Raw genomic sequence first — 16,353 nt, 5'->3', positions numbered from 1 at the left:
TCTGGAGACTGAATGCCAGCTCTGAGCTCTTGCTCCTATCTTATATTCCTCCATAATGCTGGGATTAAAGGCGTGTGATCCTGGGTGCTTCGATCAATGGCATGAACTCCGTTACTCTTCACTCGTGTGTGCCCTGTGGTGGCCTTGAACTCAGAGAGACCCATCTACCTCCTAGTCCTGGGGTTAAGGCTGTACCACCACTGCCTGATCTCTGTGTATTGAGCCTGACTATGCTTTTTGATCCTCAAGAAAGCTTTAATAAATCATAAATAACATATACAAGATTGTATCTTCTAGAAATTACAGTGATGCAGCTTGTAGCTGGGTGGAGCCGGCACAAGCCTTTACTCCCAGCACTTGGGAGGCAGAGGCAGCTGGATCGATATGAGTTCAAGGACAGCCTGGTCTAAGAAGCAAGTTCCAGGACAGCGAAGGCTACACAGAGAAATTCTATCTCAGGGAGAGGGGAAAAAAAAAAAAAGAAAGAAAAGAAAAGAAATTATAGGAATGCTTTACCCATGATACTTCAACAATACAGCTGCCTTAGCAGGACCTAAACAAGGACAGCACATAAACATGCTAACATGGACACGGGAAAGCCTCATGGGGCCCTGGCCTTAGACAAAAGACTAAGTAACTAAGGGATGCTGAGAGGGAAATGTAATCTTCCCTATGGAGGAACTCCCTAATTGGTGATCCAATATCATGTATATGCAATACAAATTAAAGAAGAGGAGGCCAGGAGTTGGAGAGGGAACAAGAAGTTTCAGGAAGGGAAGGGAATGGAGGAAAATTATGTAAGAATATATATATATATATATATTTGATTTTTTGAGACAATGTTTCTCCGTTTAACAGTCCTAGCTGTCCTGGAACTTGTAGACCAGACTGGCCTCAAACTCAAAGAGATTCACATGCCTCTGTCTCCCGAGTGCTGGGATTAAAGGTGTGAGCCACCACTGTCTGGCATAATATTTTGAAAAAGTCAAAACCCCAAACAAAAAACAAATTCATAGATACTAGTAGAGGCAAAGACCTCTTTTATGCCTTTCCAGTGGAATGACCACCCAACATGTTATGTGATCTCTCTAGGTGTTGCATTTTTAAATTATCTTTGCAATGGAACCCAGTATCAGATTTAATTTTACAATAGTTTTCATGTAAACATTCTCTAATAGGTGTTACTATTTAGGTAGCTCTCACAGAAGATAGTTATATCAGTCAGGGTTCTTAACGGGAAATAACTAGCAGAATAAATGTTAGGTTGGCTTACTGGATGTGGTCTGGGTAGCTCAACAATGGCTGTCTCACACTGGAAAGGCTGAGAATTTGGTAGTTGGTCAGTCCAGGAGCCTAGATGTCTCTTGATAGCCCCCGTCTGGTGCTGAAGACCAGGAGGGTTCCTGGGGAGCTACTACTGGTCTTCAGTCTATGGTGGTCTTGTTTATGTGTGTACATGCACAAGTGCATGAAGGCACCCTCAGAGACCAGAAAAAGGATCATTGGATCCCTGAAATTTTAGGAGATAGTAAGCCACCCAACATGGGTGCTGGGAACTGAACTTGGGTCCTTTGTAAGAGCAGTAAGAGCTCTTAACTCCTGAACAATCACTTCAGCCCTAAAATGAGTGATTTTAAGTCCTCGTTGAGGACCAGGCAGAGGTAGTATAGGATTTTAGTTCCAGCACTCGGGAGTCAGAGGCGCAAGAGTCTCCAAGTTTGAGGCGAGCCTTATCTACAGAGTGAGTTCCAGGACAGTCAAGGCCACATAAAGAAACCCTGTCTTGGCCAGGCAGTGGTGGCACATACCTTTAATCCCAGAACTCGGGAGGCAGATGTAGGTGGATCTCTGTGAGTTCGAGGCCAGCCTGATATACAGAGCAAGTCCCAGGACAGGCTCCAAAGCAATACAGAGAAACCTTGTCCTGAAAAAGAAAAAAAGAAACCCTGTCTTGAAAAAAGAAAATTAAGCCCTAGTTGATATATCCAAGCAATTTTGCGCCTTCATAGGCACAGTATGCAGGTAGTGCACAGACACACATACAGCCAAAACATATGTATGTGTGTATATATGTATGTATATATGTGTAGTGAGATAGTCCTTCTGTGGCACTGACCACGCCCATTGGGGGGTGGAGCCATGGGCGGAAGTGACCTGTGGAAGGAAGTCGGAGGGAGAGCCAGGAAAAGCTCTCTTGCTGGCCTGACTCGGACAGGAGAGGAACGGGTTGAATTTCCTGCTGTTCATCTGTCTAGGTTGTAAGTTATTTCTCCCTGAATAAACATCTATTCGGCTTATTTGTTTATCCTGATCCTTATTTTACCGCGATATATATGTACATACACACACACAAAGAGAGAGAAAGAGTGTGTCAAATTCCATGGAACTGGGAAGTTAGTCTGGACTTACAGACACTTATGAGTTGCTATGTGGATGCTATGCTGGGTCCTCTGCTTTATGGGTGCTAACCTGGGTCCTCTGAAAGGGCATCCAGGGCTCTTACTTGAGCCATCTGTCCAGTGCTGACGAATATACTGTTAAAGGAAATTGTGAAAGCAAAGCTTGCCATGTAATATATGAAAACAGATGCCTGTAATAACTGCCTGTTGATGGAGCCCAGAAGTGCACATCTGTAATCCAATCACTCAGGAGGCAGAGGCAGAAAGTCAGTGAGGGTTAGGAGGTTGTTGTCACCTCTTGCTGAGTCATGCAGGTGGTTCTCTGCATTGTGGCCATGTCCCAGTTTCTGGAGTGGCGCCATTGAGGAACCTCAGGAGTAGAAAGCATGTCTTAGCCAGACACTTGACTGCCCCAGAAAATCTTAAGGTGGGGGTGGGGTGGGGTGCTGGAGATAGAACAGGAGAGTTCTGGGGTCTGTCTGGTGACTGTTAAGTCCTGTCATGCAGTCATCAGAACTCTAGGCCCTCAGCACACAGAGGAGAAAGTTCTGGATTTCATTGATCTCACACCAGTAACACTGGATTCTAATCAGAAGGGTCCAGGTGTCTACCTGGTTAATAGACAAGGGTAGACAAGGAAAAACTGGGCATTGACAGGAAGCCCAGGAATTAACTTCCTCAGAAGTACCTATCTCATTACCTTCCCCAGATCTTATCTTTGTAGGTGAAATTACCCCATGTGAATTAACCCAGTGAGACTGGATTCTGAATGGGCAACCAAGGTATCACAGGTCCTGAAGATGCCACTCTGTAAAAAGTTGACTGTTGTCCCAAGTCACTCAGTAGTGTTGCAGCAGGGACTGATACCCAGGTCCGGGAGAAAGGAAGGCACCTTTGAAAGACTGGGAATTGGGGACAGCAGAGACACACCTCACCTGATCAGAACTAGACCCCCCCTTTCTGAAGGCTCTGGGTTCCCTGGGGAGGAACCCCTTGTGGCTGTGAGGAGTTCCACACTTTTCTAGCCTAGGACTCTCAGCAAATTACATTGTGTCTAAAGGTCTTCCTTTATTATCTCCAAAATGGCGACTAAATAAAGTTTTACAGTCCAGAGTGCCTTTTGTGAATCATTCAATAATAAGAGGGGGGGAGTTCTGCCATTTGTAACTACATGAGTGAATCTGGAGGACATGTGGCATTCTGAATGAGAATGGCTCCCACAGGCTCATGGACTTGAGTGTTTGATCCCGAGTTGGTAGAACTCTTTAGGAAGGATTAGGAGATGTGTCCTCCTTGGAGAAGGATGTCACTGGGAGTGGGCTTTGAAGTTTTAAACGCGCATACTATTTCAGGATAGCTCTCTCTGCCTGTACTTGTGAATCAGAACCTGAGCTCTCAGCTACTGCTCCAGCACCATGCCTGTCTGCTGCCAAGTGATTGTGTACTCTAACCCTCTGCAACTGTAGGCACCAAGTAAGTGCTTTCTTTTATATGTTGCCTTGGTTGTAGGGTTTTGTCACAGCAATATAAAAGTAACTAAGACCTTAAAAGTAGTAGGCACAGAAAAACAAATACCATGCCTAGCATTTTGGCTACATCTCAGAACTGGAGAAACTGAGGCTGGAAAATGAAGACATTCCATTCCTTCTAAAAAATTATCTTTGTTAGGGGGTGGTGGTGGGTGGGCAGGGTTTCTCTGCATATCCTTGTCTGTCCTGGAAATCGCTCTGTAGACCCTGCTAGCCTCTGTGTCTCAAGTGATGGGATTAAAGGTTCATCACCAAGCCCTGCTTTGCTTTTGCAAAACTCTTCATTTACTTTTTCTACTGGAACTAATTTATAGGAAAACTTGCAGTGTCTTGAGAAATTAATGTGGAATATGAGAGACGAGAGAGGGAGAGACGGAGAGAGAAAGAGAGAGAGAGAGACAGAGAGAATGAAGGGGAATCTCAGTTATACATAGGATGTATTGAAGGTGAACTCACACTCACAAAACTGAGAGCAAACAATAGTTCCCAGAGTCCTGGGTGGAAAAGGGATGGGGAGTTTTTGCTCAAAAGGTCCAAACTTTCAGATACACAGGCAGAATAACTTCTGAGGTGTCTTAAACAGCAGGATGCTGATAATTAATAAAATATATTGAGCAAGGTGTAGTGACTTAATCCCAGCACTTGGGAGACTAAGTTAGGAAGGTTTGAGGCCAGTCTGAGCTACAAGATCATATCTTAAAATAAACAAGAATGTTTTATATCTCAAGATATTTTCACTTCCTTTTTTAATTTCTTCTGTGACTTATTCATTATTTAGAATAATTTTAAAATTTCTACTAATTTGTGTATTTTTCTAAGATTCCTAATGTAGTTGATTTCTCATTTTTTTCCAATATGACTTAAAAACACACACACACACACACTTGATATGGATTCAATCCTCTTCCCACAACCCCCCCCCCCTTTTTTTTTTTTTTTTTTTTTTTTTTTTTTTTGCTTTTTTTGAAACAGGATTTCTCTGTAGCTTTGGAGCCTGTCCTGGAACTCGCTCTGTGTGCCAGGCTGGCCTTGAACTTGCAGAGATCTGCCTGTCTCTGCCTTCCCAGTGCTGGAATTAAAGGTGTGCCACCTCTTCCTGGCTGTTGAGTCCATGCTCTCTATTACAGCTTAGAAAGTTCCCTCTAGTGTCTTCCAAAGGGAACCCAATATAAAAAGAGTTGTAAATGCTGGAGAGATGGCTCAAAGCCTAAGAGCACTGAGTGCTTCTCCGAAGGACCTGAGTTCAATTCCCAGCACACATGGTGGAGTATAGCCATCTATGATCCGGTCCCCTCATCTGGCCTGCAGACACACACACAGGCAGAACACTGTGTACATAATTAATAAGTAAATCTTTTCTAAAAAGTTGGTAAAATAAGGGTGGAGTCTGCAAAGCTCTGGCTCCAGTGTACAAAGCAGGATCCAGAAGAGTGCTTGTAGCAGAGGAAGGGAACGTCTGCTGGCATGCACTGTATCAGTCACCAGTCCCCAGGGAACTGTTTCCTGAAATTGGTTCTCGAAGGAAAAAAAAAAAAAGTGGATGAAGAATCTTGTGAAAGTAAAGAAACTGACTTCCTTACATCCCAACTAACAAGTTCTTTCTACCCGGTTGGTATTGATACAATCCTTTAGTCCCAGCACTGGGGAGGCAGAGGCAGGCGGATCTCTGTGAGTTCGAGGCCTGGTCTATAGCATGAATTCCAGGACATCCTCCAAAGCTACAAAGAAACCCTGTCTTGGAAAAACAAAAAACAAACAAAAACCCCAGAGCTCTCATGATCTAATTGTCACTGGTACTATCACCACTAACATTAGCCTCACTAAGCCCCAGGCATTTCCTCCTTTCTCTTCTGTTTTGTGTTTGTTTCCTCCCCCCCCCCCAAACATGGTTTCCCTGTTTAGTCATGGCTGCACTGGAACTAGCTCTGTACATGAGGCTGGCCTTGAACTCAAAGATCCACCTGCCCGAGATTAATGGTGTCCACCACCATGCCCTGAAAATTAATAATCACACCCTCACCAAACAAACACCTTGGGGCATGAAAGTTTCTCCCAAATCCAAATCAATTTCCTTTTCCAACCTCCACTTCACCACCACATAGGCTATACACATACACAAACAAGGATTCTGCCCAGAGGGTTTTTGTGCAACACAAAACTACCCAGAATATTAAACTCCTCAGTGGCAGTCTTTGGGCAGAGTGTCCCAATGCTGTGCAGAGCTGGATGGCTGAGAATGAACACATTGTTCTTTTTTTCTGTATTTAGAACCTAAGGTCTACATCAGCCCATACTCAGGTTGTAAGACACAATCAAACCCCAGGAAGTAGGAGTTCCTAGGGACCATCTCCTTTTTTTTTCTTCTTCTTCTTCTTCTTCTTCTTCAAGACAGAGTTTCTCTGTGTAGCCCTGAAATAGTCTAGAACTCCCTTTGTAGATCAGGCTGGCCTCTCATCTACCTCTGCCTCCCAAGGGCTGGGATTAAAGGCGTTCGCCACCAACACCCAATCTCTTAGGGACCATCTTAAAGGCACTTTAAGGCAAGAAAAGTTTTCTTCATTCATTGACAAGATCATGGTAGAGACTACTAAACAAAAGATATTAATGAGATCAGTAGGAAAAGTGAAGGTGTGTGAGGTATGTGCAGCTGCAGGACAAAAGATGGACCAATGGTCATAAACGGAATGGAGCCCAACAAAAGCAGCTTGCTCACACTCTGCTTGGTGTCTGTTTTTACTCCTTCCCTCCAGGTATTGTCGAGGGAACCTGCTTCAAGAAACAGAATTCTGTTATGTTGTCTCAGGTAGAATGACAGGAATGAGGCAGAAGAGCACCTTCTGGCTTCTACTGTCTCTCAAATGCTAAGGTGCTGCATTTGGGACAGTGTCCCAAGCTCCATCGCTGCCACCCAAACAGAGCTGGGAAACAGTGTGGGAGAACATACATATGCACAGAGGGGGCCTGGTACATCCAGGGTGGGTGTTCACTCCTCATTGAAACATCTCCCCCACGTGCCAAGAGGCATGTTTCCTAGCTGTTTCTACCAAGCTGAGGATAAAGATTAAACACCACAGATGGCATAGAACATTCAGAACCAATGTATGCTTTGGTGTTTATATCCCAAGATGCTGTAGATTCTGTGCTGTTCATACTGTTTTTAGCCCACACATATGTTCAGTTGCTTTGTTGGTTCATCCTTGATAAGGCTCTTGTTTGTTTTTTGAGACAGGGTTTCTCTGTGTAACAATTCTGGCTGCCCTGACACTCTCTGTAGACCTTGCTGGCCTCGAACTCACAAAGATCCACCTGCTTCTGCCTCCCAATCGTTGGAATTAAAGGTGTGTGCCACCACCACCTGGCCAGAACCTCCTCTTAAACACTGCTCGTCAGTCCCCTGAAGACTGTCTTACTTTAAGTAGTAGAGCCCCGAGGCTAAATCCCAAGCATCAAAAACAAACTATGAAACTCTGAAGATTTGAAGAGCACATTCCACATAGGGTGGGGTAGGGTGGGGACAGGAAAAGCAAGCAGATTTCAGAGTTCAAGGCCAGCTTGGTCTACATATCTACACAGCAAGTTCCATTAATACCAGGGCTACACAATGAGACCCTGTCTAAAATTAAAAGGCAAATAAAACATATATATATATATATATATATATATATATATATATCCCACTGAAGACATTACCACCATCATAAAAAGTTATCTTCATCTGTAAAAATATTAAAACGGCTGTGGATTTGGGTCCCTGCTGCAAAACCCATTCTTCAAGCTTGTCCACGTCCCTTTCTTCTTTTTGTACACCGACAGAGAGCCAGTACAGACGTTTAGTGTTCCAATTTTGCACCTCAGGTGAGGAAACACAGTCTCACTCACTGGGCCTAACAATTCTTCCTTCCCTTTTTCATGATTTCGGAGCCTTGTGGGCAGGACAGTGGGCTTGGATGGTTTCAGCAACGACCTCAATTTGAGTATTTGAGAGAAAGCCTCCTGGCTGAGAAGTTTGCTCTGTCAACTACTGGTGGGAGAAAAGCGGCGATGCGCCGCAGTAGCCAATAGACCACGAGAGGGCAGCATCGAGCCAGGAGCCCCCGCAAAATGGTGTAGTTCCGAAGGTTCTGTGCAAACTGATCACACCCATGGTTCTAAATTAAGTAGACGAAGCAGTGCTACTTTCCACAACAGAAGTCAAGAGAACAGTCATTTAGGATAGACAGACCCAGTAATATCTGTTGGGCAAAGTGAAAGGAATAGCCAGAGCACAAACCTTTTTAAGGTCTGGTAGGAAAACACCCAACAGTTGGATAACTTCAGTAGTAGACTACCATAATTTTTCTAACTCATAGGCAGTACAAAGGAAAAAATAGAGCTGTTAAGGGGCTGGAGAGATGGCTCAGCTGATAAGAGCGCTGGCTCCTCTTCCAGAGGACCTGAATTCTATCCCCAGCACTCACAACAGCAGCTCACAACTCTCTGTCAGTCCCAGGGTACTGGACAGACATACAATACAGGCAAAATACCAATGCACACAAAAGCATTTTTTTAACTTTTATTTAGCAAAAGTAAATGAAATAGTAAATAAAACTAAAGAGCACTTACTTTTTAGTAAAAGAAAATGTTAAAATAAAATATCCAGAAAGAAATGTGACTTTAATACATATTTTTAACCTTCATATAATTTTTGTATTATATAGATTCATTCAATCAGCCAATATTTATTGAGCAGGTACGATTATGTTCTAGACCATCATGACTCCTAACTAAACAACAACAAAAAGCCCTTGCCTTTATAGAGCTTGCCTTTTGGTGACAGTACATGGGGTCATGTACAACATCTGGAATACGCAAGCGTTTTTAATTAGGGAAAATGAAACACTATTATTTAGTAACCCTAAAATGTTCAGTGTTAGCCAAGCATGTAATCCCAGCCCTGGGGAGGCAAGGTAAAGGGACTTCCAGGAGTTCAAGGCCAGTCTGATAGAAAGCGTTAAGACTGATGTTTTAGTTGACCTAAACAAGGGGGAGCTCATGGACCCCAGACTGATAGCTGGGAAACCAGAATAGGACTGACCCAGACCCCTGAGCAAGGGTGTCAGTTAGGAGGTCAGGACAATCTATGGGGCCTCTGGTAATGGATCAGTATTTATCCCTAATATACGAATGGACTTTGGGAGCCCATTCCACGTAGAGGGCTACTCCCTCAGCCTAGAAACACAGGGGAGGGCCTAGGCCCTGCTCCAAATGATATGACAGACTTTGAAGATCCCCCTTGTATCTTCACCCTCCCGGGGAGCAGAAAGGGAATGAGATAGGAGATTAATGGGGGACAGGGGAGGAAGGGAGAGGAAACTGGGATTGACATGTAAAACAATCTTGTTTCAAATTTAAATTTAAAAAAATAGAAAAAAAAAAAAAAAAGACATGTTTTTCTGTTTGCTCAGTTTCTTTCCTGTGGTATTGAGGACTGAACACAAGCCTCATGCATGCTAGGCAAACACTCTGCCACTAACCTATAAATTAACCTCTTCAATTTTCTATTCTGAGGCAGGAATGTGATGGGTTGAAATTTGGATCCTTTTATGTCTGCCTCTCTTGTAATTGGGATTACAGGGTTATACAACCAGGACTTCCTTTTGTTTTCCTGTTATTTCTTTGCCACACCTGTACTAGACAGCTAAATAGTGGACCAACCTGAAATCTTATTGTACCCTTATTTCATACAGACTCATCCAATTTATGTCAAGACAATTTTTGGAACTGCCAAATCCTCTTCATAAAAACTCCTAAGCAGAATTATAGGACAATTGTTAGTTGATAGGTTTGGAATCATTAAAAATTCCAAAGCAAGACTTGGCAATATAGGCATGTCATGTGTCACTTAACAATTGGCAAAAGGTGATTCTGCAATTATACAAATATCTGGAATATACTTAGAGGAATCTAGGTGATATGCCATTCATATACATATACCAAATTGTATGTTTGTGTATGAGTCATATCAATGGCATAAAATCCATTGCCCTTGGGGACTTAACAGAACACAAGGTTAGTTCAAGCATTAATCTGAGAACAAGATAAGCATGGATATATGAGGCTATCCATACTGTTTTACAGTAAAATTTTAATATATTTGTATACATAAGTAGGAGCACATGAAAAACAGCAAGTACAATATAGTACATAACCAGCTAAGTTCTTTATTATCAAGTATCACAATGAACTGTATCTTGCTGCAACTTTAGGAGCACAGATTTGTTTACACCTGAATATCTCTCTCTCTCTCTCACACACACACACACACACACACACAAGTTACAAAATGCTTTAAAATGTTAAAGCTATAACAGAACTACATCCTGGGGACTTTCCAGCTGCATTATAGTCTTACTGGACCATTGATTGTGACTGATCTATCATGAACTAAAATGCCACCATGTGATGAGTGATGGATGGATGGGAGAGAAAAGACAAAGAATTCTACAAATGGTCAAGTGTGTGCATCAATAACTAAATGAGTGAATTTCATATATTTACAAGATGTGGTATTGATGTGGTTCAGGTACCCAAAAGAGCAACAGGTTCAGACACCAGTGTCTAAACTAGGCAGAGCTTGATAAAGTTTCCATTTTAAATGGCCCCCAGTGCCCATTTGGCAAAGCCCGTGGAGCCTATTGGTGGGGTGAGCTTTAAGAGATAGGGCCCTGTAGGAGGCTCTAGGTGTTTGGGAATGTGCTTTTGAGGGAGACTGGGAGGTCTGCCTTTTTCCCCTTCCTGCCCACAAGGAGAATGACTTTGTTTTGGCCTGCCCCCAGGTTGTATTGTATCATCACACACCCTACTCCAAAGCAAGGGAGCCCATCAACCATCAGCTGGCAGCTCTAAAGCTGTAGGCCAAAACAACCCTTTTCATTAGGTAAGTTACTGTAGGTGTTCATTACAATGGAGATTATATTGGTGGGGTAAAGAGATAAGGAGAGAACACAGTCATGAGAGTCCCAGGGAACTCTCTCCATCCCAAAGACTTGGTCTTTACTGTCCTGCCCCAGGGAAGCTTGAGATGGCTAAATTGTTTCTAGACTTTGAGAGCTTTCATCTGATTTAACATATGCCTGAGACTGGAGAATCCTTCACAGAGCTAGCTGTTTTCCCCTTGCACCACAGTTCTTTGCATCAGTTGAGGCAGTTTACCTACCTGTGTGCTTGTGCCGATGCCGCTACCTGTATACACTGTTGTTCTTTTGTTCCAATGTTAGGATAAAGCTGGAGGGGGGTCCCACATGGGGGACAATGGTGGGTTCCATGGCACTCGAGGGAGACTGAGACAGAGGTACAAATACACCAGGCAGACAGAGCTTGAGTGAGAAGTTTTATTAGAAAAGGGAGTGAGGGGGAAGGGAAAAGAGGTAAAGAGACAGGACAGAAGAGAGCCAAGAGAGAGAAGAGTTGGAAAGAGAGCAAAGAGCAAAGAAAGAGTAAGTGGGTGGGGGGGTCTGTCTTTTAAAGGGGTCCTTTACACCTGTGTGCAGACTAGTACTCATGGAGCTCTGGGCTGGCCAGAGTACTGCCTGAGTGCATTCTGCCAGGTGACAGGGGCAGGCCTGAAATCTTACACACACTCCTTGTGAGATGGCTCAGAGGTTAAGATCTCTGGCTGTTCTTCCAAAGGTCCTGAATTCAATTCCAGAAATCACATGGTGGCTCACAACCATCTGTAATGAGAACAGGTGCCCTCTTCTGGCCTGCAGGCAGAACACTGTATGCATAATCAATAAATACATTTTTTTTTTAAAAGTTTGAACCATCTTATACAATTCTGAAAGAAAAACACACACTGGACAACTGGACATTTAATAACAAAACTACAAAGCCTCAAAATCGTGTGCAGAATATTCTAAGCTCCTGGAGTCCTAGCAACTGAACAGCAAACCAATTTGGGTGTTATTTTTGACTCTCAGAAGTCAAATGAATCATTCTAAAAAGAGTTTAGTAAAGACAAATGTGAACAAACACTTTCTGGATGGCTGGTATGACTCAGTCAGTATTCAGGGTCCAAAAAACAAAGATGAATAAGACCAAACCAAGAATCTGACTCAAGGCATGGCACCCAGTAGACGTCAATCATAGAGCTACTCTGACAGCAGAGAAGATGGCAATTCTGCAACTTCATAACTTGGACATCCCAGGGCACTGTTACTTCATAATTTTGTTTTAGAAATGCTGAATTTTGCTGGGCAGTGGTGATGAAAGCCTTTAATCCCAGCACTAGGTAGGCAGAGGCAAGTGGATCTCTGCGAGTCCAAGGCCAACCTGGTCTACTGAGCTAGTCCAAGACAGCCTCCAAAGACACAGCGGGGGAAAAAGAAAAAAACTCAGAGAGAGATTTTATTTTACTTTTTTATATATGACTATTTTACCTGCTTGGAAGTATTATGTGCATCATACACATGTCTGATGCCCACAGATGTCACAAGACAGCACTGGATTTCCTGCAACTAGAGGTGGTTATGAGTTGCCATTTGAGGGCTGGGAATTGAACCCAGGTCCTCTGTAAGAACAAGCACTCTTAAGTTGAGCCATTTTCCATCCCATACTCAGTTTTATTTAAACCTCACATTTAAGATGCTTTTTAGGACATAGCTTCTGCAGAGAGGGCAGAACCTCACCTTATTACTGTTAAGACTGGCATAGTAGCCAGGCTTCAACTTGGTCTCCATGAATACAGAGGGGCTCAGGCCGTCCCACAGTGAAGATGTCCTCATCCTTGTTGGGTAGTGAATGCACTGACTCTCCCCGGCTTGTCACTCCCAGAGGAGAGAGTTCTACTTGGCTGTTTGACACCGCTCCAGAAGACAGCTGGGCACTTTGGCCTCATCACAGCCAGAGAAGGTAGAAACTTCACTTTGCACTCAGGCACGGATGGAGCCTAGGCTTTATTTACTCTGTTTTTCTGTGATGCTTGGCCTGAGTAGTATGGTGTTTTTCTAAAAGTTTCCAATCCTCCTTTCCTGTTCTTTTGGTTGGAGAGGGCAGACATTTATTAGTTTTCTTTGCCTTGCTTTTCTTGGCTGTGTCCACTGGCATTTCTGGCTTCATTGGTTCAAAGTCTGGGTATGTGAAGCAAACAAACAAGCAGGAAACATGCTTCCTGGTTTTGTCTGCCAGTCTCACCTGCCAGTCTCTCTTTATGTTTTGTCTTTTACAAAACATTCAGGGTGGTTTTCCGTTGTTCTTCACACTGTGGGGAATCGCCCATAGCTTTCTAGAAGTGGGAATTTTATATTAATTGTGCTTTTTTAAAAGCAAAGTGGTTAAGAGTAGTCAAGAGTGCTTGATGCTCTTCCAGTTCCCAGGACCCATGTCAGTAGGTTCATAACTACTTACATATAATTCCAGCTGCCCTCTCTGGCTTCTGTGGACACAGCGCATGCACACACACACACAAACACACACACACACACACACACACACACACACACGGCATACACGGACACATATACATAAAAACACAATAAATCTTTATATAGACCAGACTGGCCTCAAATTCACAGAAATATGCCTTTGCCTTTCAAGTGCTGAAATTAAAGATATGTGCCACCATGTCCAACTATTAACACTATCTTAAAGGAAGTACTAAAAAGAATTTGGAAATAAAAGGAAAGTGACACAAATTTGAAATGCAGATTGAGACTGAGTGAAAAGTAACAAAAACGGTAAATTATGAGAAAACTGAATCTGAAAAGGAATTTGAATGGATACTATCTACATGAAACAATAAAACAATACTTACAATATTGAGAATCAAAATAAATAGACCTGGAGAGGAGGAGAGTAAAGGGACTTAGAATGTCCCCAGAACTTTCTGTTATAAGACAGCAAAGGTATCAAGTCATTCAGATGTTTTAATTCAGATGAGAGCATTGGCCTACCATGCATGAGGCCAAGTTTAATGGTGGTGCCTCATAAAACCAAGTATGGAAAAAAAAAAAAAAAAAACCAAGTATGATAGTGCATGCCTTTCAAAGCCACTTGGAAGGTGGAGGCAGGAGGATAAAGAAGTTCAAGGTCATCTTTGGGGCCAACAGGGAATGAACAAAAGATAAACACACATCCATACCAAAAGGTGGGCCGTGCATACTCTGATGGAGTGGCACCAACTAACTACCAAGCAACCCTCTTACTATGTACAACACAAGGGGGACATTAGCTAGTCTTTAGCTACTCTTACAGTGGATGGTCTCTGTAAAGTTGTGTAACAGAGAAGCTGCTTGAGCAGGAAAGGAAATAACTCAAGACAGCAACCCTGAAACAGACCAGATTCACCAGGCTCCTCCCTGCCAGAGTAAACAATAAAAGCTGAGACTCCCACAGGAAACAAGGCAAGCTGCAAAGATTCTCAGAGACCAGCTGCCTTGAAAAAGCAGAAACCAGCTGAGCTGCCGGGAGGAGGTGGAACCTGGAAAGCACACCTGCTGGGCTACGTTCAGGCTGTGCTAGTGCCCAGGTTCCCGACTTTTGTCACCTGTACTGGGGTAGGCCTTGGCCATGCAGCTGCCTTTCAGTTATTTCTGCGCCTGTAATTAACCCCCACTAAAACCCATTGGGTCATGTTGAACTTTGCTGGTTTGGTGTCATGGGATTCCCTATCTGGGCTGAGTAGATGCATCGTGTCAGTTTCATCACACAACAGTAGGCAGCACTCTGTGGCTGTAAACACCAGGAAGGAGGAAGCTGTAACTGCTAGTTTGTTCACACTGGTCAACCATTCAGAAACACTCATACTTGCACATACTGTCAACACTCACATTTGGACCAGAGGAAGGCTTTGCCAGTTCTAAACATGATCCATAAGGCAAAGGTTCTGTCAATTTCCCATGAGCCTGAGGCCTTGGTTCTGGACATCCAGCTCATGTCTGTCTGACAGCATACATTCACTCAGGTCTTCAGGCACTCCCTATGGCTCCCTATGGCTCCTGTCCTGTAATCTTCCATAGCTTTCAAGGAATTATCAGACACCCCACTACCCTTGAACTTTCCAACCCCCTCTCCACGGTAAAATATTACCTCACTTCAGGACTGAAAGCACCTGGGCTAACCATGAATGGAAGTCTCCATAGCTGTGAGTTAGCATAAACCCTTATTGTTTTTTTTTTTTTTTTTTTCTCTGCATAGCCCCAGCTGTGCTGCGGTTAAAGGTGACCACCACCACCCAACAGGCCTTTCCTCTTAAGTCCTTTACCCTAGGCACTTTTCTTTTAATGATTTATTTCATTTCATTTGCACTGGGGTTTTGTTTGCAATGTTATGTCTGTAACATGGAGTTACAATGTGGGTACTGGGAATTGAACCCCAGTCCTCTAGCAGAGCAGTCAATGCTCTTAACTGCTGAGCCAGCTCTCCAGCCCCAGGCATTTCTTTATCAGACAGACAGCTCACTAAAACAGCTTTTAAGATTTTGACATGTGTTGTTCTTTCATACTTTTTCACTTATTTTCTCTGTTGGGATCTAGCCATCCTGTCTTGTAAGAGCCTGAGATGGAGAGAAGCCTTAAAAGAACTGGGTTTTTGGTCTGAGTATAGGGAAGTGAATTCTGTAAAGAATCTCTTGTGTGACCTTGGACCTGTCCCAGCTGAGCCTTGAGATGGTGGTTTAGCTGTCAACAGCCCTCCAAAGTGTATGTTTGAACACTTGGTCCTTGTTTGTAGACGCAGTCTGGGGAAAATGGAAACTCTGGGGTGAGGCATGCTTTCGTAGGCAGGTCATGGGGAGCCGGCCTTTGACAGCTTCCAGCACAAGCACCCTGTCTGCTGCTCTGATGTGACTAGAAGCTCATGTTCCTGAAGCTTTGGAAATAGCTACTCCTAGCTGTGTGTGTGTCACGACAAACCTGTAAGTCAAAATCAACCTCACCTCCCTCACATTTTATGTTTCTATCATACAGAAACACAGTGACACCTTGACTAAAGCCAGTGAGTGATGATGAAAACTTAAGTAGCAACCAGGATGCTGTTCCACAGAAACAATAAAGTTATATTTGGTTTTTCAAGGCAGGGTTTCTCTGCATACCCTAGCTGTCCTGGAACTCACTGTATTGACCAGGCTGACCTCGAACTCAGAGATCTGCCTGGCTCTGCCTCCCAAGCACTGGGATTAAAAGCGTGAACCACCACACATGGCTCCTTACAATTAGTAAAATATTACTAATTATTATTCAACATACTTGAATATAAATATCTTAGGGTCTCTCTCCACCAAATCTGCTTCTCATCTCTCTTCATCAAATCTGCTAATTACTACGGTCTTTCATAAGATGTCCAAGACACAAGGTGCATCTCCCAAACCATTCCCCTTGTCTAGCTTGGCCATTTGACACAGCTGAACAGCACTTGTGTCTCCTGACTCCATTGTGAATATTTTTTCTTTC

This window comes from Phodopus roborovskii, unplaced genomic scaffold (genome assembly GCF_943737965.1).
Source record: "Phodopus roborovskii unplaced genomic scaffold, PHOROB, whole genome shotgun sequence".
In the NCBI taxonomy this organism is placed as follows: domain Eukaryota; kingdom Metazoa; phylum Chordata; class Mammalia; order Rodentia; family Cricetidae; genus Phodopus; species Phodopus roborovskii.
The sequence above is the reverse complement of the archived record's forward strand: the minus strand, read 5'-3'. Positions refer to the sequence as shown.